We start from the raw sequence: 23,701 nt of genomic DNA on the forward strand, positions 1-23,701 counted from the left end.
GCTCATCAGAAAAACCAAGTCCGTGGTGGCTGTCTCCTTAATATCCTATGACGTGACTCCACAGTAAATGGAGGGTTTACAGGCAGAGAGCCACTGTAAATCAGACCACTTATTAACATTTAAGGGGTACGGTAATGCTAACCTTGCAACTTACTTATGCTCTTCAAACCTGACTAAGCTCAAATAGTTTCACTGTAGCATTTTCATTTATATGTTACTCTTGATTTTAAGAAATTCTATAAATTCAAAAGAATGAAATGGAAAGAGAATTTGGACTTCAGTTCCTCTTTGTCACATTAGGAAAAGCGACTCCTGTCAGCCATTTCCTCCAAGCGGGTATTCAGGACCATCAGAAACTGCAGCTAAAAGACAAACTAGAAGGTACAGAAAAGAATTTAAGCCACATTGGAACATTTCTTCACATCACCTTTCAGAAAAGTGGAATTTAGCGTAGTAGAAAGATGATTTGGGCGTTAAAATATTTAGATGTGGGTCACACGTCTCTGCTACTTACAGGCTGTGTAATTTGCAGAAATTCAATAATGTTTTGAGCTTTTGTTTCCTAGACTTCAAGCCCAATCATGATTTCTCACTCTCTTCATTTAATGCTGCAGTGTAGTCAGCGTCTTTTTACATTAAAATCATGTCCAAGGTAAGCCAACCTGGTGGCACAGCCAGTTAAGCTACCACCCGCAATGCCACAAGCCATACAGGTGTCAGTTCAAGTCCTGGCTTCTGATCCAGCTCCCTGCTACTTGCTTGGGCCCTGCACCCATGCAGGACTCAGATAAAGCCCCTGGCTCTGGTCTCAGCCTGACCCAGCCAAGGCTGTTGCAGCCATCTGCAGAATTAACCAATGGACAGAAGGTGTGTGTGTGTGTGTGTGTGTGTGTGTGTGTGTGTGTGTGTGTGTGTGTGTGTGTGTGTGTGTGTGTGTGTGTGTACATGTGTGTACGCCTCTCTTTCTCTGCAACTCTGCCTTGCAAGTAAATAATTTTTAAAAATATGTAATTTCCAGGGACTTCACACCTCTAATCCAGCACAAAAAAGCCAATCAATTCTAACAGCAAGTAGAATTTTAAATACTTGAACAAAATCAAATCCTCTCGGATGCCTGGAAGTGAGGGCAGGACACACATCACCTCAGCGTTGGAGACATGAACCGATGCGTGCAGATTCTCAACTTCCGGGCGGCACTGCTACTGCAGCAAGACCTGATAGGGACTGGCAAGTGCGTGCTCAGTTTGCACAACTCTCAGGGGATGCCCAAAGAGGGGCTCCTCGGTTGAGCTGAGTTTAACCTTCAGAAGCCCAACCTGGCTGTCGTGGCAAACCAAAACCTTCCTAGCAAAGTTCACCCACAGGGGCAACCGAGTAAAAGGAGCCTTCGCAGCTAGGGTTTTATCACAGCCTACCTGACCACAGTAAGGACAACACCTTCGCTGCAGCTGGACTGAGCCTCTCAGGGGAAACGGGGAGTGCCCACCTCCGGCCTCATCTACCACACGTCTAATCAGAGCGGACAGCAGCCAGCAAGGTTGCAAAGCTTGTTGAATTCTGACATGTAGCTATAGCACAAAACTCTGTGCCTGCCAATCTTTCCCAACACTTTCGAGGAGCCTGTTTATAGCCAGGGGATTTTGACTATTTTAGCTTTATTTTGGTTTGATTTGGTTTGCTTTGCTTTGCTTTTCTACCCAACATAGCATGTTCAGCTATCAAGAAGAAATCCCAAAGTCTACTAGAAGGAAAAATAATAGGGCAGAAGAGTCTCAGACCCAAGCTCAGAAGTGGCAGAGATGTAGGAATGCTGATTTAAAAGCATAAAGCCAAGGGCAAGCATAAAGCAAGAGGACAGAAGACAAGGAAAGAGAGTGTAAGCAGAGAGGTGGACATTCTAAGAAAGAATCGGAACAAACCCAGAGGTTAGAAGCACTATAGAAAAGCTAGACGGCTTCGCAGGAATTATCAGAATGACCTCTGAGCTGAAGAACAAGTAAACACACAAATGCAAAACTGAAACTCAAGAGCAGAGATCCCAACCTGTGGGTTATAGCCAAGGCAGGGAGGGCACATGCTGGCAAGTCCAGAAGGCGCAGAGAGAAACAAGTAAGTAGAACAATATTGGGATCAACAACGACTGAGAGGTTCCTCAAATTCAAATCGGAAAAAAGTCACTGATTCAGGAAGCTCAGATCACAAAGAAGATAAACACACCAATCAATCAGTCAATCAATCGATAAAACCCTAAAGCAAAAGATACCATATTTACAATATCAAAAATCAAAGATAAATACGTGAAAGAAGAAAGAAGCAAAAAGGAAAAAATACATTTCCTACAGAGTAACAAGAATTACATTTGAATTATTTTTTATAAAAGGATTTATTTTACGGGCCTGGTGTGATCACCTGGTGGCTGGATCCTTGCTTTGCATCTGCCAGGGTCCCACAAGGGATGCCAGTTCATGTCCCATCTGCTCCACTTCCCATCCAGCTCCCTGCTTGTGGCCTCAGAAGGCAGTGAAAGATGGCCCAAGACCTTCAGACTCTGCGTCGATGTGGGAGACCTGGAGGAATCTCCTGGCTCCGGGCTTCGGATCGTCTCAGTTCCGGCCATTGTGGTCATTTGGAGAGTTATCAGAGGACAAAAGATCCTTCTTTCCATTTCTCCTTCTCTCTGCTATGTCTGTCTTTCCAATAAAATTAAAATATTTTACTTGAAAGAGCTACAGAGAGAAGGAGAGACAGAAAGAGATATCCTCCATCCACTGGTTCATTTGCAAATAGTCACAACGGCCAGAATTGGGCTGAAGTGATGCTGAGAGGAGCCAGGGTGCAGGGACCGTAGCCTGCCATACTCTGCTGCTTTCCCAGGCCATTAGCAGGGAGCTGGATCCAAAGTGGAACATTCAGGACTCAAATCTGTTTCTGTAAAGGATGTTAGCCCCTCAGGCTGATGACTAGCTTGATATACCACTGCACCAGGCCCCTTACACTTGAATTCTAATCAGAAGCAACAAGCAGGAAAATTACGGAGGAACAGGAGTTTGGCTTAGGAGTTAAGAAGCCAGTAAAAGCATCTTGCATCCCACATTGGAGTGCCTGGCCTCAACTTCTACCACAGCAGCTAGGTACCTGTCCTCGCTTGGGAGACACAGACTGAGTTCAGTGGCTCGGACAAAGGGCCATCCCTCTCTCTAACATAAGTAAGTGAGTAAATACAAGGAATGATATATTAAGAAAGAAAAATCCACCAATCTGAAATTCTAATCCCTGTAAAACTGTCCTTTCAAAGAGAAAACGTGAAGAGTTCTTCAGAAAAACAGAAATTGAGAAAACTTTAGACCAGCGGAATTGCCTCCCAAAAAATCTTTTCAAAAGTTCTTTAGAGAGAAGGAAAATTATATGGGTCAGAAAGTTGGATCTACACAAAAAGATCAAGTGTCAGAGAAAAGAATAAATCAAAGTAAAAGAAAACATTTTTTCATTAACAAAAACTTTATGACAAGTATAAAGCTATGTGAAACTTGAAGAGTCATATTTTGGAGAATAAGACCTTTATAAAAAGCCAAACTATTTTTTTTAATTTTTATTTTAAATTTTGAATTTTATGATACAATTACGTAGAGTCTGGGATTCCCCATGTCCCAATCCCCACCCAGTGACTGATTTTCCCCATACTGTTACAATAGCATAGTCCTTCATAAGGAGTTATAATTCAATCAGTCTGTTATTTAAGTGTGCCCTGACGTTGCTGGTACAGACCATGGCAGACAGTCCAGCATCCCATTGTCTAGATATGTCTATCAGTTTCCTTGGAGTCCATCTTTAATTTGGAAGTAGGCATGCATGTTGCATTATGTCTTCACATCAGGATATGGTAATCTCTATTACTCCATTACTATACAGTCAAATTTGCATGATGGTTTCTTTATACGAGGCAGAACATATAGTATTTGTCTTTTTAAAACTGAGTTATTTCACTGAGCATAATGGTCTCTAGTTGGGACCATCTAGTTGCAAATGGTATCATTTCATTCTTCTTAATGGCTGAGCAATATTCCATGGAGTAGATGTACCACAGTTTCTTTAAACACTGCTCTTATTCAAAATTGCACTAAGAGATAACAGCTACCTTAATACAATAGCAAAAATAATGTATTCCATTATACATGTTCATAAGCAGGTAAGTAAATACGTATATTTCAAAGCATTCACAAAAATGAAATTGAAATATGTTTATTTTTGTGCAAAATTATTGAAATCTATGCATAGTATCTTTATTATAAATTTGTCTTGTATTTCTGAAAGATGCCTTGTATGCACAGAATTTTGCAAAATAATAACCTTATCTTTTACTTCCATTTTACACAAACTTTTTGAAGTATCTTCATGTGAATGTATATTCATAAAGCATATGTATGAAAATATATGCCTACATGTATCCTTATGTGTCTATATACTCTCATATATGAATAAATTAGATGAATTACAACAGTAACGAAAGGAATAGGAGGAAGAAATTAAAACTGCTTTGTTGTTTTGATGTTATAAGGCATTTACACTACTCAAGAAGTAGTACAACTTTATCCAAAAGTAATCTTGAGTCCCCTGTAAACATATCTTGGAATGCTAAGACAATCCATAAAATAATAAAAAAGTTTACACTGAAGTGTGGCAGATTTATTAAGGAATGAAATTGGAATATATAAAATGCTCACTAAAAATCACAAGTCAGAAAAAAATGGACAGAAGACAGAAGCAGAACACAGAATAAAAACAATAAACAGAAAGCAATAATATGGAATAGATTTATCCAACTATTAGGACATATATACATATTTTAAAATGGCGTTGGCTATATTCCATGATCAAAAGACAGAAACTGCCACAGTGGATTCAGAAAAAGCTAACCATACGTTGTCTACAGGAAGCCCACTTTCAATATATAGATTTACAGTAAATAGATGGAGAAAAAAAACCACATTAACATGCCTCAAAAGAAAGCAAATAGCCATATTATTTTCTGACACAGCGGATTTCCTAATAAGGAAAATTACCAGGGAAAAAGAGAGGCACTGTATAAAGACTGAAAAGTCAATTCTTCAAGAAGATACAGCAGCCTTCAGCATGTGCGCTCTTCACAACACCGCATCAAAATAAGGCAAGAACTGATCAGACTGCAAGCAGACACAGAGGACTCTGTTATCACAGCTGGAGACGCCACTCCTTCCTATCAGACTCGGACAGAACCAGCAGGCAGAAATTGGCTAAGGCAATAATTTAACTTAGCAACATCATCAATCTACGTGACATAGAATCTACAGACAACTTCATCCGACAACAGACTACAAGCCTCATCACACTCCAACCAAACACTCACTAACATAGACCACATATTGGGACGTCAAACAAAACTGGGAAAATTGAAAAGAATGGAAATCATGCAGGAACTGCTCTCATAGCACAGTGATGTGAAGACGGCTGGAAAGGCTCAAAATACTTGGAGATAAACAACGTAAATAAAAATACATGAATAAGTCAAAGAACAAAGAGAAATTAAATACAATGTCTGCAAGTGAAAGAGGCGTAGTAGTGGACGTAGACCATGATGCACATGGAGACTATGACAGCCCATTTGGTACCGTCACAGAGGAAGGAGAACAGAAAAACACAGACAACTGTCCCAGCAAATGATGACAGCAAAAATCTATGGGTGAATGGAGCCTTGAGGTCACCTAGGCAGCCAACGGACACTGAGAGGGTCGCCTCACCCTTGGATCGGTGCAACTGACAGCATTTCAGAACTATACTTTGCAATAAAAAATAAAATATATCTTTTAAAAAATTGGCCAATACAATATCAAGTGCATAGTCCTAATCTTTAAGATCACAGGACAGGACACTAACCAAAGCAGGCAAAGAAAGGCTAAGAGTGCACTACAAAACATTTCTATAGCAGAACATCATCATCAAACTCTGTGTGCCTAAGATTATTCATTAACTTATTTCCATTGATTTAAAAAGCAGCCAAATGGTCAACAATTTTTCACATATACACTTGTGACTGTACTGTCAACAGTGTCACAGACAACAGGCTGGCTTGCCCAGCCAGTCGAGGCAGCCAGCAGGCTGACACAGCACAGATGTGAGCCTTTCAACGAGAGCAGCCCCAGGACAGTGAGCAAACGGGGCCAAACGCAGTGCCTACGTGCCCTAACAACATCTTCCAATGTTGAACAAATCAGCGCAAGATGCTTAAGGACCACACATTCTGATAGCACTTTGAAAGTGAAATAATGAGCAGCTGACTATAAAAAGAAAACGGAAACTTTGTAATGTCATCTGAAGCCTAACTAGGCAAAGTATGACGCCCCAGAGCAAGCCACATGATCCTGAAACAACGTGTCACAGCAGTCGTCAGCCTCTGCAAACACACGCGGCAGGCTTCACCTGAGCTCAACTGTTCTATTAACCAGATTCTAACCCTGCTTACTTGACTGCCTGACCCCCACAAAAAGAACAGCTATGTACAATACAAACAGCCGAGCCAAACCTCCCGAAGAATGAGTTACACCACAAAAACGGAAACAATGTTATAAAAACAGGAGTAAGACTAGTTTATAAAATTTAATGTGCTCCTTAATGTAGCTAAGCCACAGAGCCCTTCTGAACTCCTTTTTGGGCAATGGGGCATTTAGGAATGGGGTAGCAAACCGGCCATTTCTATAACTTTCACCACTGGCAGGAATATCAGTTATCATTTACGGAGCCCTCACCAACGCCAGGGACTGTGATAAATGCATTATGTATTTTATTTAACGTTCCCAACTGTTCTGTATGGTTTTCATCTTTCAGGTTGAAAAGTCAGACTGAAAAATTCAGTGGCTTACCTGAGGTCACTCAGAATAAAAACAGAACAATGAGGACGCGCGCCAGATGTGCATACCTCCGAGGTCCACTCTACACTGCCAGGCTTCAAAACAGCTACCTTCTTTTCCACATCCTTCATCCCCAAATTAAAGTGATCACAGGCACTTACTAGAAACACCACTGTGAGCTAGCTTACACTGGACAGGAATGGAATGAGTCAATCCTGCCAGAGCAGACTGCACAGTTACAAAGACATGGCCATCAAAGACTGGAAGACTGATTACCGTGTACTCAGCTAGCTAAGAGGCAGAGGTTCCAGGGTTCCATTACACGCAGGCTGAGCACAGAAAATGACCTATACCAGGAGAGGGACTGGACCAGTGGATAAAGCTGCATCCCATATGGGTACCAGCCGGTGTCAAAGCACCAGGCAGAGACGCAGAGGATGGCCCAGGAGACCCAGCAGAAGCTCTGGGCTCCTGGCTTAGGACTGGTGCAGCTCCTGCTGATGCAGCCAGCTGGGGTATCAACGAGCAGGTGGAAGACTTTGCTCTTTCACAAATAAACAGATAAATAAGATTCCTTTTACAGTGTTAACTCACATTTAGGCTTTTGACAGCTGTGGCTATCATAAAATAGGATATATTTCCAGGTAGCTAGGATTAAGAGTAAGCCTTCCCCACAGGTAACTGCCGAGTCACAGTTCCTGGGTGCAGAGAACAGAGTGACCTCTGGCAAATGAAGCAGATAAGGCCTTGGGCCCAAGAAATGATGGTGCTTATGGAAACAGCCACAGGACACACGCTAGGCCCTGGGACTGCACCAGCCGTGCCCAAGGCTGAGTCCACTCAGCACACCTGTGTTGACTGCGCAGCATCACCAGCACTGCTGGCTGGCTGGTCCCCGCCCCACGAGGAGACGCCAGATGCTGCTGCAGAAGGCCACACTGCCCAGCTCATCCAGGAGGGCATGCATAGATTTTTCAGCTAGTTAACAGCAGGTCATGTGCTCAAAACTCCAGCTGTGCCAGGGGACAAGAGTGACGCTCTGGTCCATTAGGCTCCACATCCCACTGTGGGAGCAGTTGGGACTCGAACCGGTGCCTATGTGGGATAGCATTTAGTCAATAATATGTATTTTTAAGAACTCTCTGAATACCACATGCACGCATGTATTTCAAATATTGTTGCACAAAAATAAACCTATCTCATAATTCCACAAGCCTATTAAAGTATCTTTACCTATTCAGGTAGAAAATCACAAAGCTGAATCTCCGTGGCCTCTTTGAACATAAGGACTCCTGCAGTGTTGTTTAGGTTTCTGTTTTATTTCTTAGGAACCCAAATGTGCCTATATTTTCATTTTTATCTTGAGGGGACTCTCTAGGTCTTTCTAGTACTTAATAAATATTTGATTTGATTAACTTTAAAATGCCTTTAAAAATAAGATCTTCAACTTCTTAATAAGAATGTTTAAAATTATTATCACATTATCTCCTCCTGTTTTCAAAGCAGCAAGCAGAGGACAGTGGGGGAAAGTTCCAGCTGTTTCCACTGAAAAGCTGCACGCACGCCTGGCTGCAACGCGCAGCAACTCTAGCACGGGGATGAACAACCACATGGTCACACACAGGTGACGACATGGTCACATACAGGTCACACACAGGTGACGACATGGTCACATACAGGTCATTATGAGCTGACGGCACAGAGTTCCAGTAAGGTCAGGATCACAACTCAAACACTGAACCAGGGGAGAGGAAAGTTGGCAACTTATTCGGTCACTTCTTCCACAAATGTACTTGCATTCCCTGTATCAGCGTCAGGTCCTGTTTCCAGAAAAATCACTACTGTCTGGATGCTAACATTGAAAGGCAGGAGAAGGCAGAAGCAGATACTTATTGCAAATGAGGCCCAGGCTATGGGCAGGAGGCATAAAGGAGGGCATGGCCAGGCGGGACAAGCCTTCTGAGCCGGATAACTGCGGGGCAGCAGGGAGCTGCGGAAGGAGCAGTGGACTTCCCAGGTTGGAAACAGGACCTGTAACAGCTCAGTGAAGGTGAGAAGAAAACCTCGCAAACCTGGTGAAAGCAGCAGAGCAGTACTCTTTCCCAGGCAGGGACAAAGGACGCTATCATAAAGCATGGGAAAGGCACCCAACACTAAGCAAGGAAACGGACCAGTCTGTGAGCGCAGCTTGGGTTACAGGTGCGGGGCTGGGGGAGGGTGCGGGGCTGGGGGAGGGGACGGTGCGGGGGGAGGGGGGACGGGGGGGGGGAAGGGGGTACAGGGGTGGGGGGGGTACAGGGGCGGGGGGGGGACAGGGGCGGGGGGGAGGGGGGACAGGAGCGGGGGGGAGGGGGGACAGGGGCAGGCGGCAGGAGGGGGGGAGGACAATGGAGTAGACTAGAAAGACCATAAAAGCAGAAAGCTGAAGTTTGGCCATGAGAACGTGAACAGTGAAATGAGGGACGCTTGCGTCCGCACCTTGGATTAAAGTGAGAAGGCCCGGTGTGGGCAGCAGGAAGCGGAAGGAAGGACAGGAAGGGGAGCTGCAGGCACCGAACCCGCCTGCTGTGTGGGTCTCCCCCACTGTGCTGGACACCCATCCAGGTCTCAGTGCGGCCGGAGGCTGCAGGCAGGACTAGCAGAAAAGGAGCTTCGGGACCTCGTGAAGAGGGGCAAGCGAAGGGGACAAGTGAAACAGAAGTGTCTTGGGCCAGCACCATGGCACAGTAAGCTAAGCCCCCCTGTGGTGCCCGCATACCATGTGGGCACCAGTTCAAGTCCCAGCAGTTCCACATTCAATCCAGCTCCTTGATTGTGGTCTGGGAGAATGAACAAAGCAGGGATGATCTTTCTCTCTCTCTCTCACAGTCCCTCCTTCTCTCTGTACTTCTACCTTTCAAATAAAAATGAAACCTTTAAAAGAAAATAAAATGAAAATTGAAGAGCCCGGCAGTGTAGCCTAGCGGCTAAAGTTCTCGCCTTGAACCTGCCAGGATCCTATATGGGCGCCGGTTCTAATCCCAGCAGCTCCACTTCCCGTCCAGCTCCCTGCTTGTGGCTTGGGAAAGCAGTCTAGGACAGCCCAAAGCCTTGGGACCCTGTACCTGCGTGGGAGACCCGGAAAGAAATTCCTCGTTCCCGGCTTCAGATGGGCATAGCACCAACCGTTGCGCTCACTTGGGGAGTGAACCATCGGATAGAAGATCTTCCTCTCTGTCTCTCCTTCTCTCTGTATATCTGACTTTGTAATAAAAAATAAATAAATAAAATCTTTTTTAAAATTATATTAAAAAATGAAAATGGAAAAAAATAGTAAAGTTGTGATAAAGAGGTCTCAGCAGAAACGGGTAGGAGGCAGTAAAGAGAATCTTAATATCTAAACCTGATATTTTACAGTTGGAAACTTTCCCAAGATGACTCAAAATGTACCCCTCCCTGGGGAGGTTCAATTAAAAAGAAATCACAATCCACCCTGCCATGCTTGCCCTCTAGTTCCACCCAGTCCCACACCCTTGCAAGGCCAAGGAGAAGGGGCACCAGGACAGACACCTGAGCGGAGGACCTGACTGCTTGAACTTGCTTTTGGGTTTCCAAACGTTCTGTAACACACAGACCCCTTTGTTCAACAGAATCTGCCAGGGAAATGAAGAGTGGTTCTGCCGGCAGGCGGGCCCAGATCAGGTTAACCGTCAGCTCGCCCTCTTCCTTGCTCACTCCCACCAGCCACCTAGGATCTCAGAGCACAAACAGACCTTTTGTTCTAAGTGAACAAAAAAGTAAAACCTGCATGCTTGCTAAACAGAACCCAAGCCAGCCTCACTGAAGTTAAAACAATGGAGACCCATGAGCACAAAACTCCAGCAATTAACACAGAAGCTTAACTTACAATAGGTCCTTTCTGTACTCAGTGGTAACTGCTCCTCTTGGGGGAAGTCCTCCACATGTGGGAACTTCATCAGGTATTTAAGTAACTGCATCCGAGCCCTCGGAAATTCTGGTCACACAGTCATATCCCTGACATTTCTCAAAACAGAAGCTGAGATCAGCAAGGTCAATGACTTACCACACACTCACATAACTAATCAATGACAAGCCGGGGCTCAAAGCGTCTGATCGCAGTGTTACATGGTTCCTGAATGACTGCTGCTAAATAAAACCCTCACTAAGAGCCCCCTCATACGGTTACAAAGAGCCCAACCCTTGAACACGGTCACAGAACTGCTTCATAATAATGGTGCATACCAAAGTCGACATTTTAGACTAAATCTCTGCCCACACTGTTTGGTACTGCCAATGGAGTGAAAGCCGATGCTGCTTCTTGAGGCTTGGCTTTCACTAGATCTTAATTCTTTTTTTTTTTGTCTTTTATTTCTTTTGCTTATTATTATCATCATCATCATTTTATGATACAGTTTCTTAGGCCCTGGGATTCCCCTCACTCCCTCCCCAGACCCCTCCCACTCACTGAATTCCCCTATACTATACTATACTTCTTCATAAACAGTCTGTGTCCATCATTGCAGGCATAGACAATGGTAGAGTCCAGCATCCTATTATCAAGACATAGTGAATAGCTTCATCGGGAGGCCATCTTTGGCCTGGAAGTAGAGATGCACACTGCACTGTATCCTCACATCTGGATATGACGGTCTCCATTACACAGTTACTATAAATCCCCTTAAATGAAAAGCCACAAAACAAAATCAACATCAGGAGTAAAAATTGAAATTTATAACACCATAAAGTTAAGTAACACATTACTAGATATGATAGTCTCTATTACACAGTTATTACACATCCCCTTAAATGAAAAGCGACAAAACAAAATCAACAACAGGAAGAAAAAAGAAAGACCACGAAGTTAAATAACATGCTACTGAATGACTAATGTGTCATGAAATGAAAAAGAAAATCAAGAACCTTATTGAAGAAAATGATGTTACTGTATGATCTATGAGTCACTGAAGAATTTAATTAGAAGAAAGTGTTTGGAAGAGATGAAACTAACAAAAAAATCAAATTCTTTGAGACGTAGTTTCCACTGATCTTTGTTGGTGAGATATGTCTCCTGTAGGTAACAAATAGATGGGTTTTGTTTTTGGAATCCGGTCTAGCAATCTATGACGTTTGATTGATGAGTTTAAGCTGTTTACATTCAGGGTTAATACAAATAGGTGGTAATTTGGTCCTGTTATTTTAGCAATGGGTTATTCATTGATTTAGTCTTCTGTTGTTATTTTACTGGGATGTTCATCTTATTTGCCTTTGGTTTTGGTAGGTGCTATTCCTCTTCTCTGTCAAGAAAACATCTTTAAGTATCATTTTAGGGCAGGTATTCCATATTCTTGTAACTTTTCTTTACTGTGGAAGAATTTTATTTAATTTTCAAAGACAAAGGAAGGCTTTGCTGGGTACATTACTCTGGACCAGCAATTTTTTTCTTTTAGAATCTGGAATATGTCACTCCATTTTTTTCTGGCCTGTATAGTTTCCTGTGAGAGGTCTTCTGTGAGTTTAATTGGCATTCCTTTACAAGTCAATTGATTTTTTTCACGTGCACATTTAAGGATTTTTTCCTTATGCTTGAATGAAGAGAGCCTGATTATCATGTGTCACGTTGAAGATCGCTTTTGGTCAACCCTGTTGGGAGTTCTGTGCCCCTCCTGGATCTTGTTTCCCAATTTTTTCTTTAGATTAGGGAAATTTTCCCTTATTATTTCATTAAATACATTTGTAAACCCAGCTTCTCTTTCTTCACCCTCTGCAACTCCCATAAATTCTTATATTTGGCCTTTTAATAGTATCTTTCAATTATTGATTTTTTTCTTTAGCTTGACCCAGCTCTGCTTCCAGCTTTTTGTTTGTTTCTTCATGGTGACAGGAAATATCTTCTAATTCTGAGATTCTTTCTTCTGTTTCCTTCATCCTATTTTAGAGACTCTCCACTGTACTTTTAATTTACTCTACTGTTTTCTTCATTTCTGATATATCAGCTTTCATCTGATTCATTTCCTGTGTGACGTGTACCTTAAAATCCTTGAACTCCTGCTTTACGTGCTTCTCATTGTTAAGATGCTTTACAACAAGTGTTCTGAATTCAATATTCCCCATTTTCTTGATGTCTTCCTCAGTAAACTCTGAAGCTGGCAAAGGATTTCGCTCCTTTGCAAGGGAGTCTTCAGGAATATTCACTGTGCCTTTGTCTCTTCTTTTGCTCTTGGTCATTGTACTTCTAGTTATCAGATTCTTCTCCTTGGGGCAGGTTTCTAAGCTGTGTCACGCACAGGTCTACCGTTTGATTTTACAGTTGGTACACAGCTCTTTGTTTGCAACCACTTTTGCCACTCCCTCCAGCGAGTTCCAGGTCTGGGTTCTTATGTTAGATTTCCACCATGGTCTTCATAGCCCCAGCTCCTGGCTCACCCCTCTCCTCCTCATGTGATCCCATGCTGATGCTGCACCACTGTCTGTACAATCTTTCTCCCACTTCCGGTTAGAGTAGGTCCTAGGATTAGGGAGACACTGGGAGTCCTATGTAGCTAGGTTGTTGGTGGTGCTGATCCTGCCAAAACCTAATAGTCATTACACCTGAGGGCCACACACACCTATTTTGACCCGTACGATGCCAAAGTTGGTATTATTTTCCTTGTGCATCTAGTGCAATGCACTGAGCTCAGTGAACTCACTCCCAGCTCAGCACATGCGCAGCTCACTGCTGTCCCTGCAGTCTTAAAGCCTTTTGCCACATCCTACAAAATGGCACCTGATGTGCCACTACTAGAGTTCTTGATCTGCTGGCCATCAGGTTGAGGGCTACCCAGATCTATCTTGGGTGGAACCTGTAGGATGCCATGCTGATGCAGTTCACTGAGTCAGAAATGAGTTCACTCCCAACACAGTGCATGTATAATCCTGGCCCACAGCCTTTGCCTCCTTAAACAAAATGGCACCTAATTTGCTTCTAGGAGGCAGACTGGGCTGTGAAATCCACCCTGTTCCTACACCATCTGTCTGGGACCTGCTGCTCTGTCTCAGCTCCTGGTCAAATCAAACAGACCAGCAGGAAGAGCAGTTCTTTGTCTGGGTTCACCTCCTGAGCTTCCAGTGAATGTCTACTTTGTTGCTGGTGGAGTTTCAGCTGCTGGTGCAATTCAGATTACCGCTCACTGAATGCTGCTGGGGTATCAGTCACTGTAACACCACGTCATTGTGTCCACTGCTTTCCTGTGTCTGTCAATCTGCAAGTGCCCCTCTGCTGTTGTTCTATCCTGCCTATTTCTGGAATATGCCCTCTCTGCTTCACACTGGCTAATGTTCCTTCATCTATCTAAACATGTCCTTACCCTATCCCACCATCTTCATTCTCCCTAGATCTCAATTCCATACCACATGGCTGATGAGTGTCCAGCGTATGAAGAAGTGGTACCCGGTATTATCAGCACAAAAGGATGCGCAAAGTTCAAACTGTAGCCACTAGAGCATGTCTCTGTAAGCAACAAATGTCATGAAGCAGGTATTTGAGTAATAATCGCTAAATAACAAGATTATAAGAAAAAGGCAACCACATGAACTCAAGCTATTGTAAAACTGACTGTAGGGCTGGCAGGGTGGGACTGCAGGCTAACCATTCACCGGGGGATGACACCGTCCTACGTGAGTGCTGGTTCGTGTTCTGGCTGCTCCACTTTTGATCCAACTCCCTGCTAACAGCATGGGAGAGCAGTAGAGGATGGCCCAAGACCCTGTAACCCTGTGGGACACTGGGGAAAAGTTCTTGGTTCCTGGCTTAGGACAGCTCAGTTCTGGCCATTAGGGGAATGGACCAGCAGGTGGAAAATCTGTTTCTCCTTCTCTCTGTAACTCTGACTTTCAAATAAGAATAAATACTTATTTTAAAAGCTAACTTTAATCAAGAGCTTCAGGGGGAAAAAAAGTCATATATTAAAAAGTTATGAAGAAGAACAAAATGTAGCTACATAGTGAAGTATTATATACAGAGAAACTAAAAGCAAGGTTAAAAACAAAAGAGAGAGAGAGAGAGAGGGCAAGAGAACTGTGGGTCAGACACGAATAGCTGTCATTCATGTGGGACTATGGCAGGAAGCAAACTGACTGGAGTTGCAAAAATAAATATAGATAACAAAAGTTCATCTGAGATTCATAAAACATTTTTCAGGTCATTAATGGTCCCCCAAGTATCAAGAACTCAAAACTCTGGGATTCAGAACATAGGAATAACACAATCAACTGTGAAAATTAATCTTGAAGAGGAGACTGACCAAAACAATTAAAATCCAAACTCTAAAAGCAATTTATACTTAAAGTCGCAACAGTATACTCTGTAATACAATGAAACACGCAAGCTCAGAAACACCCCACCCCGATTCTAAAAAGCACAAACCCTACTTAGGGGAACTCTGCTGCCACCCACACCCCAAATACAGCTGCCTGCACAACTGAACTGCCTCGTTCATGCTTCAAAACTTCTGCAATAACCCAAAGCCAAATGTAAAATTCATATGCATGCATCCATTCACTCAGTATTTATTAAAAGTCTACTGTGTGGCTGGCACTGTGTTAAGCACAGTGAACGTGATGGGGAACAGAAATGACCTGTTTCATATGCAAAGAAACCAGAACACCAACCATGTCACAGGCTGAACCAAACTCGGGTAGCCTGCATCCTCAGTAATAGGAAGGCCTATAACTAACTCAGTTGCATAAAGATAAGGATTATTTAAATTCTCCCAACAGTCCCCTAGAGAACTGGAAAATATTGCATTAAACATAAAAACAAGACTTTTATTTTAATGAGTTACTATTCAATGCAGTCCTTGAAATTCTAAAGCATCAGCTTGCTCCATTCATTTTCAAAACCGTGTCAGGCACTAAAACTTTATGTTCAAGGGCTTGCGGGGCTCTTTAACTTTTAGAACTTCTGGAAACTGCTTTTGCTCTCAATCCTGCCATTGTCCCTTCTGTCCCTTACAAAAACCAACATTTCCTATTCCAGCTATAATGTGAGAGTGTATGCCTACAACAATCAATTTATCTACATTCTCTGATGAGCCATACACACCCGATACATATGGCTATCAATCATCTCTTTAGGATTAGCTATTTTGTTTATTATTTCACTCACCTGGACCATGTACCTTTTTCCACTTGGCTAGAATGTTAATCCCCTTTTATTTGGCTCTCTAGTTTATTAATCTTCATAGATGTTAACATTCCTTTAAACTCCCCAAATTGATTGCTTCCTCTTAATCCATGATAACCTTGCTGATGATAACACTGCTTTGTTTCCGCAAATTGTTAACATCTGGTGAAAGTATTCTAAGTTTCTGAACAAAGTTGCTTCCCTGTGGATTTTCACTTTAACACAGCAGCAATTTTAATGATCTCAGCTGACCTTTGATGAACTCCCCCAACCACACAAACAAAAAACTCCTACCTACTTCACTCACTTATCTAATCCAAAACCCTAAGGATTTTTCTCCTCTCTTTCCTCTCTCTCCACTGTCCCCCACCCCTCCCATTTGGCAGCTTACTTGCAGGTCTCTGCTAAAGCAATAGCCCTCAGGGAGCCTGGCTGCATCTCTTGTGTGGGTCTCAACCTGCAGGTGAGCCCCTCAGCGATCACCCTGGATCCCTCACATAGCTTACCCCAACTTGTCCATCACTTGTTTTAGCTGGTAACTACATAACGTCACTGCTGACCTGTTTTTGTCCATATGTGGTCCTTAAAAGAAGGACCTGTGAGGACACGAAGCAGGTCTGCACAGAGTGAATATTTCCTAGACAAGTGGCTACACATCTGACAAAAATGTTGAGACTCTAGGTAACTTCACAATGCACTCCCACTGTGGTAAGCAAGACCATAATGCTAGAAGTTAAAAAAATCTCTGCATTTTTTTAAATGTATGAAAAAATGTAATGTATATTATAAAAATTATGTATGTATTAATGAAGTACTATGTGACTTTCAATGCATGTATGCTGCATATGGACAATCTTGTCTCTCTAGGTCCTCAAATATCTAGCATTTCCATATGTTGAAAACACTCAAGATCCTACCTTGTATTTTTAACAGAGAAAGACATATACAAATATCTATAATCACCCCCAGAACCTCTTATTTCTACTTAACTGTAACTTTCCCTACCTTCCCTCTTCGGCCTCTGACAAACATTATTATATGCTCAACTTCCGTAAGATCATGGATTTTCAGATTCTACGCAGGAGTGAGTGGAGTGATACCCACCATCCTATGCCTGGCTACTTTCACTTAACACGATAGCCTCCAATTCCAATCAAGATTGGTTTATTAAGATTAAAAATAAAACCCTCTGCCTTCTCATTCTTGTTCTGATGTCAATGGCTGCACTGTAATCTGTAATGGTGGTTCTCACCATGGTCTACAACAACAGTCCCCACACGGCTCCATCACAGCCCATAATGCTGTGGATCCACCATTATCTGTAATGGTGGTTCTCAGAATATGGTCTCCAAGCTAACAGTGCTTCTTTAAAGCAGTAATTCTCTAAAAATAAAAATACTTGTTTTGTGTGGCTTCTGATGGGTAAGCATGCTTTATTCAAAAATCTATGGACATAGAGAACTCAGGAGCAATAAGGCCTATAAGATTTCTTTCCCATTACTGTAGCTCACAAGCTCTGTTTGGGTGACTTTCACTGCTATTGCATACAGCTTCAGAAGATGGCAGATAAGGACACTGGTAAAGTCTTCCCATAGACATAAAAGTCAGGGGCTGGACATTGGCACAACCAGTTCATCCTCCACCTAAAGTGCATCTCATCCGGGCATTGGTTCAATTCCTAGCTGCTCCACTTCCAATCCAGCTCCCTGCCCGTGGCCTGGGAAGGCAGTGGAGCACCTGACTGGGACAAAGCCTTGGGACCCTGCACCCATATGGGAGAACTACAGAAGGCTCCTGACTCCCGGCTCTAGATTGGCTCAGCTCTGGCAGTTGTAGCCATTTGGAGAATGAACCAGCAGTAGGAAGATCTTTCTTTAAAAAAAAATAGTATTTAGAAATTACAAATTGAACACCTACAGACCATATCCAAAATGCTTCCAGCAATCTCAATTTAATATGCCTGGGAGCACACCTGAGAAGTAAAATAGAGAAATAAAATAGAGTTATAGAGGTTGAGCATATAATGGAGGTGCAGCAACCATAAAATAAAGCCTTTTAAAACAAATACCTCTCCATTTCCCTCTAAAAATTACCACCAAAAATTTTAATATGAGATTAATAAAAACAGAGTCAGAAGGGGGTCAAGTACCATGGTACAGTAGACTAAACCCCTAACTGCAGCACTGGCATCCCATACTGGGCACTGGTTGAAGTTCCAGCTACGCCACTTCTGATCCAGTTCCTTGCCAGTGCTGCTGGGAAAGCAACAAAGTACAGTCCAAGTGCTTGGGCTCCTGCACCATGTGGGAGACCTGGAGGAAGCTCCTGGCTCCTGGATTCAGACTGGCGCAGCTCTGGCTATGACAACCATATGGAGAGTGTACCTCTGTCTCTCCTCTCTGACTGCCTTTGAAATAAAATTTTTTTTTAATTGAGTCAGTAATTGATATAATACTATAACATGCATAAACTCCTTAGATGCCCAAATCCAACAGCTGATGTCATAAAGCTAAAATAAGCCTGTGGATGCTCAAGTCTCTCCCATTCCACAGCACAATTTGCATGTAAACTACATATGCACTCCTCCATCCTTTAAATAATCTCTCCACTACTCATAACACCCAGAATATAAATACATGAAGAGTTGGAATAGTATACATTTTAAGGAATAACAAGAAAAATTCTGTATATGTTCAGTCCAGTTACATTCTTTTTCAAATACTTTTTATGTGCAGCTGGTTTCTGACTGTGGTTTTAGAGGGCTGAGTATACTAAGAAAAACATTAAAAAGACAAGAAGACACCCACAACGCATTAAAACAATAACCCACACCAGCAGAGCTAAAGGTCGGTATGGACTAAAGCCCAAGTTGCTTCTGACTGTTCCCTCGCCACACTCAACAATGATGTCCGAAAGAAATTTTTTTTTAGCTTTTAAAAAAAATTTTAAGCTTATTTGTTTATTTGAAAGACTGAATTTAATAGAGAGGGAGGCCTTGCAGGTAGAGAAACTGACTGATTTGTTTTCCATCAGCTGGTTCACGTCCCACAGGCCTAGGCTGAACCAAACTGAAGCCTGGAGCCAGAATCCTGACCCTCGGAGCCTAGTCCTTGGACCATGGCCCGTGCTAGAGCGGTAAAGTAGCCAGGGTTCCCACAAGAGATGTGGGTGTCCCACACAATTAACCTGCTGTGCCACCCCTCACTATGAAATGATAAGCAGCAAGATGCAAGAACTTTTAGAAAAATGGTATCAGACTGAGAGGCAGACGGTGAAGTCAGACCACTTAGGAGAACAGTGTAGTCCCCTTGGATGAGTATGGGAAACACTTGAGCTAAAGCAATGCAGATGCAGAGACAGGAAGGGAGACCGCACAAACGGTCCTTGGTATCTCACATGAGGGCTGTCAGAACCAGAAAGGTGAAGCGATCTCTGGAGTCTGCCTCGCAGCCCATCTCAAATGTGCCAGTTTATTTCTGCTCCACCCAGGACTAGCAGCACCCTGCATCCCTTGCCCTTGTTCCCACTCCTTTATGCTCGAATCCAGTGCTGACCCCACTCTGAGGGTCCCTGGATACAAACAGGCACGTGCAGGACCCGAACCCGCACCTCTCCAAGCTTCTCCGAGGGGCCCAGCCTGAGAGTCCCCCACCAGGAGGCTGTGCTCAGGCTCCTGCAGGCTTCCAGCTCCCTGTGTCTGCCCCAGCCTGCCCTGCACACACTGTCAGAGCTTCCTGGCTCTGTATCCTCCTGCAGGCGTCCAGCTCCCTGTGTCTGCCCCAGCCTGCCCTGCACACACTGTCAGAGCTTCCTGGCTCTGTATCCTCCTGCAGGCGTCCAGCTCCCTTCTGTCTGCCCCAGCCTGCCCTGCACACACTGTCAGAGCTTCCTGGCTCTGTGTTAGACTTTCTCCATGCACATTACCGAGTGGTTTCTGCCTTCTGACTAGGTTCAGAGATATTGACGATAGTCAACAATAATCATTTATTACTTGAGAATGATGACACTGAGATCTAATAACTGGGGAACTTTTGAGAAACGAAATTAAAGAGTACAACAGGACATCAACCTCAGAATATATGGAATGTAAGGCCTTAAAATAAAAATTTTATAAAGTCAATCAAAAACAGAGGAGAAGCACCAGTAACAAGCAATGCAGTCCAGGCCTGGTCCTGCTGTGAGCTGCCCTTTGAGGGCCTGTGGGCAGCTGCTCCAGAGTCCCCAGGGGGAAGCTGACAAGGTCAAGAGGATATTCAAACTCTGACCACCCAGTTCTCAGGCCTATTTTCCACTTCCCTCCTCCTTGTTAACTGCAGTAAAATTTACATAACATACAATTTGCCTAATGAACCCCTTGTGAGGTCTCTGTGCAACCTACGGCAAGCACCCATCTCTAGTACCCAACACAGCACCCATCTCTGGCACCGCAGCAGCTCCCTCCCCAGCTGCAGCCCTTCACTGATACACACAGAAGCCCCAGTCCTCCCTCCTCTGGAACTCCACAATGACCACCCTAAGCTCTGTCCACAAACATGGTCATTCTGGGTCACAAAATTGCGATTATGCAATATTTGTCCTTTCATTTCTGGTCTGTTTCACATCCTTCGAGGTTCATCCAAGCTGCAGCACGGCTTACAATTTCATTCCTTTCTAAGGCGGCTAATACTCCACTGTACACACTGATCAAATCAAACCCTGCAGGGTGGTCAAAGGGAGGGCAAACAGCTCGGCCAGCCACACACCTGCCGACAGGGATGAACGGCACCGGGGCACTGCACAGGACTGAAAAGAAGCACAACTGTTACGTCACATGGTCAGTCCACATGCAGCTTTTCAACTTTCTGTACTTAGTTATTCATTCACGAGTCAAAAAGGAAGCTGTGGGGAGACAGTCCTCATCCACGGGTCACTCCTCAAATGTCCACAGCAGTTGCAGCCAGGCAGACACGACCCAAGTGTCCACCGTGTGCGGCAGGAACCCATTTCCTTGAGCCACCTACTTCCCAGTCTACATTAGCACGGAACTGGAGGCAGGAGGCAGAGCCGCAGGTGGAACCCAGACACTCCAGCTTGGGTCCCTGTGAGGCCAAAGCCCTCTCCTGTATCGACTTTTTCCTGAATCACTGTACTGTTTTTCAGGAAAGCTGTAGGATTTTCATTCTTAAGAGTAGTGCACAAAGATGCCTACTGTTTTTTCTTTTTTCACGCTGCCATTTAATGACACTCATAAGTGATACAGGACATTTGCTTAAAACCATTCTCACACAGCTAATAAAAAGGTAACCCATTACTTTGAAGAGTTTCAAGTGCTCAGTAAAAATTTAAAAATAGGTTATTTCTTTACAGGGAAGTTAAAATGGGATACTTGAGGCTGCTGCCTTGGGTCAACACTGAAGCAGAGTGGCTACTATTTGGGGAAAAGCCAGAATGGTGTTTCTGAAAACACAACAATGGAAGACATAAGTTGTCCAGGTCAACTCTAAAGTCACCATTCACAACTCTCCCAAACTCTGCTCCTAGGAACAAACCCTGCCATCTTCACCTCCCCATCTCCTAGAACCCCCACCATCATTGCTCCAATCTTCCCTACCACCACCTCCTGACTGAGTTACAGCAGGCGCTTTGCATGGACTACTGTACATCAAATTATCTAGGACAACCTGTAAATGTATGTTTCCAAAAGCTACCTGCTCAGAGTCCATCCCCCTGGAGTGTTATCTTCATGGTGGGAACAAAAACCTAAGAAACGCAGCAGCAAGGAAGTTCTGGCCTCTGCCATGGGCACCTGCAATCTTTATTTCTGCAGGGCAAGCCTAACCAGGGAGAATTCTGAAATGACTTCTGATCTTAAATAGAGAGGTGAAATTGAAAGCTACAAAAAGTGAAAGGCAAATGCCAGGTGCCAGAAGATACCCAAGATGCAAATTAGTCTTTCAAAAAGCTTTTCTGGGGCCTGTAATGCTGCGCAGAGGGACGAGCGACCACTGTGGATGACGCAGTGGTCTGATGTTAACATTTATTTCCTGAGTCTTTTCATTATATATTAAAAGAAAACATACAGTATAAAACAGGGGGTTGTATGTGTTATTATGAGCTTCAACTGAAGACAATAACATTGCCACTATTTAAAGTGATTTAAATTTCACAGAGTTTAGAAAAGTCAGAGATCTGATATTACATGAAGATATCCTTTCATATTAACTCAATATTGGTATTATTCAACTTTGTGTAAAAATAACATAGAAATACCATTCAACAATGAATTAAACCCTCCAAACGTCACTATTTGAGATGAGTAACTTAAGTCAGCACACACCTTTCACCGGAGCCACAGACATGCAGTCGGGACTCGGGAGCAGTCCCTACGGCTGGCTTCCCAGGGTTCCTGGTCCTGAGTTCTGACTGCACGTTTGTGCAGGACTGGGCCTCTGCAAAGACACTGGACTCACGAATTCACACACAGATCACCCCAAGCAAAACTTCTCAAGTCGGAACTCAGCTCTGTTTTCTAAAGAAGCTGAAGATTCTCATGTGGAGCTATCCCTGAGTGGGGAGGCTGGGACCACCTATGAAGTCCTGGTGGGCAGCACGGGGCATGGGGAAGCACCAGGCTGCTTCCATGGTGTGATGCCCACGCTGCCAGACACTGCCACACTCCTGGCTTTTCTGCAGCAGCTTTCTTGCACAGGCTAACTTTAACTTCCTACCTAACAGATACCTAGCAGCCCGGACATTCCTCTCACCTTGGGCACCGCTCCCCATTTGGGATCAGACAACCCAGCCTTCCGTGATGCAACATTCAGCTTAGTGACTGATCCGCCCAGCTGGGCTGAGACAACACACACACGGTCTTATGGCAAAGACACTTACCAAAAACTACCGGGCTGGATCACAGTCTGGTGTGGTCTCTTGGTAGCTAAGTACAGGGACAAGTAAGGTTATAGCCCAAGCCCAATTACAATTTTATATAGAAACTCACACTATATATTTAAAGTGGGCTAAACATCTATACCATTAAATTAGTCAATTTGCATATGTTTTGTCCAGCTGAATGACTTTACATGCAAATCTCCAGGTGTTTAAAGCAATGTGAAAATGTTCTCTAAAACACATTAGTCAGAGAACACTTTCTTGCTCATAAACGTGAGAAAGATATTGCCTGGGTTCATCCAACTGTCCACAAAGGAAAGCCTGCCTCTGGATGACTGTGCCCGCTGTCATATACATCCCGATGCCAACAGGAGGGTGTGGTAGCGGCTTTACTCACTTTGGAATTACATCTTTATATCAGAGAATCCAAACAGCTGTTAAAGAGACAGATCCATCATCCCGTCTGAAGAGACTCATCCATCCTCCACTGCTCTGCTCTCTCTCCAGCCTCATCCATCACATGTAATTAAAAAGAAGCACCTCTCACTATTGGAGAGTCAATATATGGTGAACTTAGCTCATAACCAATGCAAGAATCTAAGCTGAGCTTTCACAATAAATTCATTTTTGAAACGTCATCATTTGTCCCTAAAACAGTGGCCCACAGCAAAAGCCCTTAAAGCTGTGCAGCACATCTACCTGAGGGTTACTGCAGTCTCACCTGTACATCTATTTCTAGTTTTATCTACTTAGTGGCTCTAGAAAGACACCTGCTTGTTGCCAAGGCGCT

General features: G+C 43.6%; 1 protein-coding gene and 1 long non-coding RNA gene across 2 annotated transcripts in view; both read right to left on the reverse strand.

Annotated features, from left to right (window-relative positions):
• The window catches only part of COMMD10 (COMM domain containing 10), a 97,048-nt gene that overhangs the window by 50,384 nt on the left and 22,963 nt on the right, over positions 1–23,701 (reverse strand). The window lies entirely within an intron of this gene.
• Positions 4,273–8,498, reverse strand: LOC121167662. Its single transcript, XR_005885627.1, has 3 exons — positions 8,486–8,498; positions 7,052–7,053; positions 4,273–5,812 (listed from the first exon to the last, which is right to left on the reverse strand). It is a non-coding gene; the product is annotated as an uncharacterized LOC121167662 (long non-coding RNA).

This window comes from Ochotona curzoniae, unplaced genomic scaffold (genome assembly GCF_017591425.1).
Source record: "Ochotona curzoniae isolate NIBS_2020 unplaced genomic scaffold, NIBS_Ocur_1.0 contig_1, whole genome shotgun sequence".
NCBI classification, from domain to species: Eukaryota; Metazoa; Chordata; class Mammalia; order Lagomorpha; family Ochotonidae; genus Ochotona; species Ochotona curzoniae.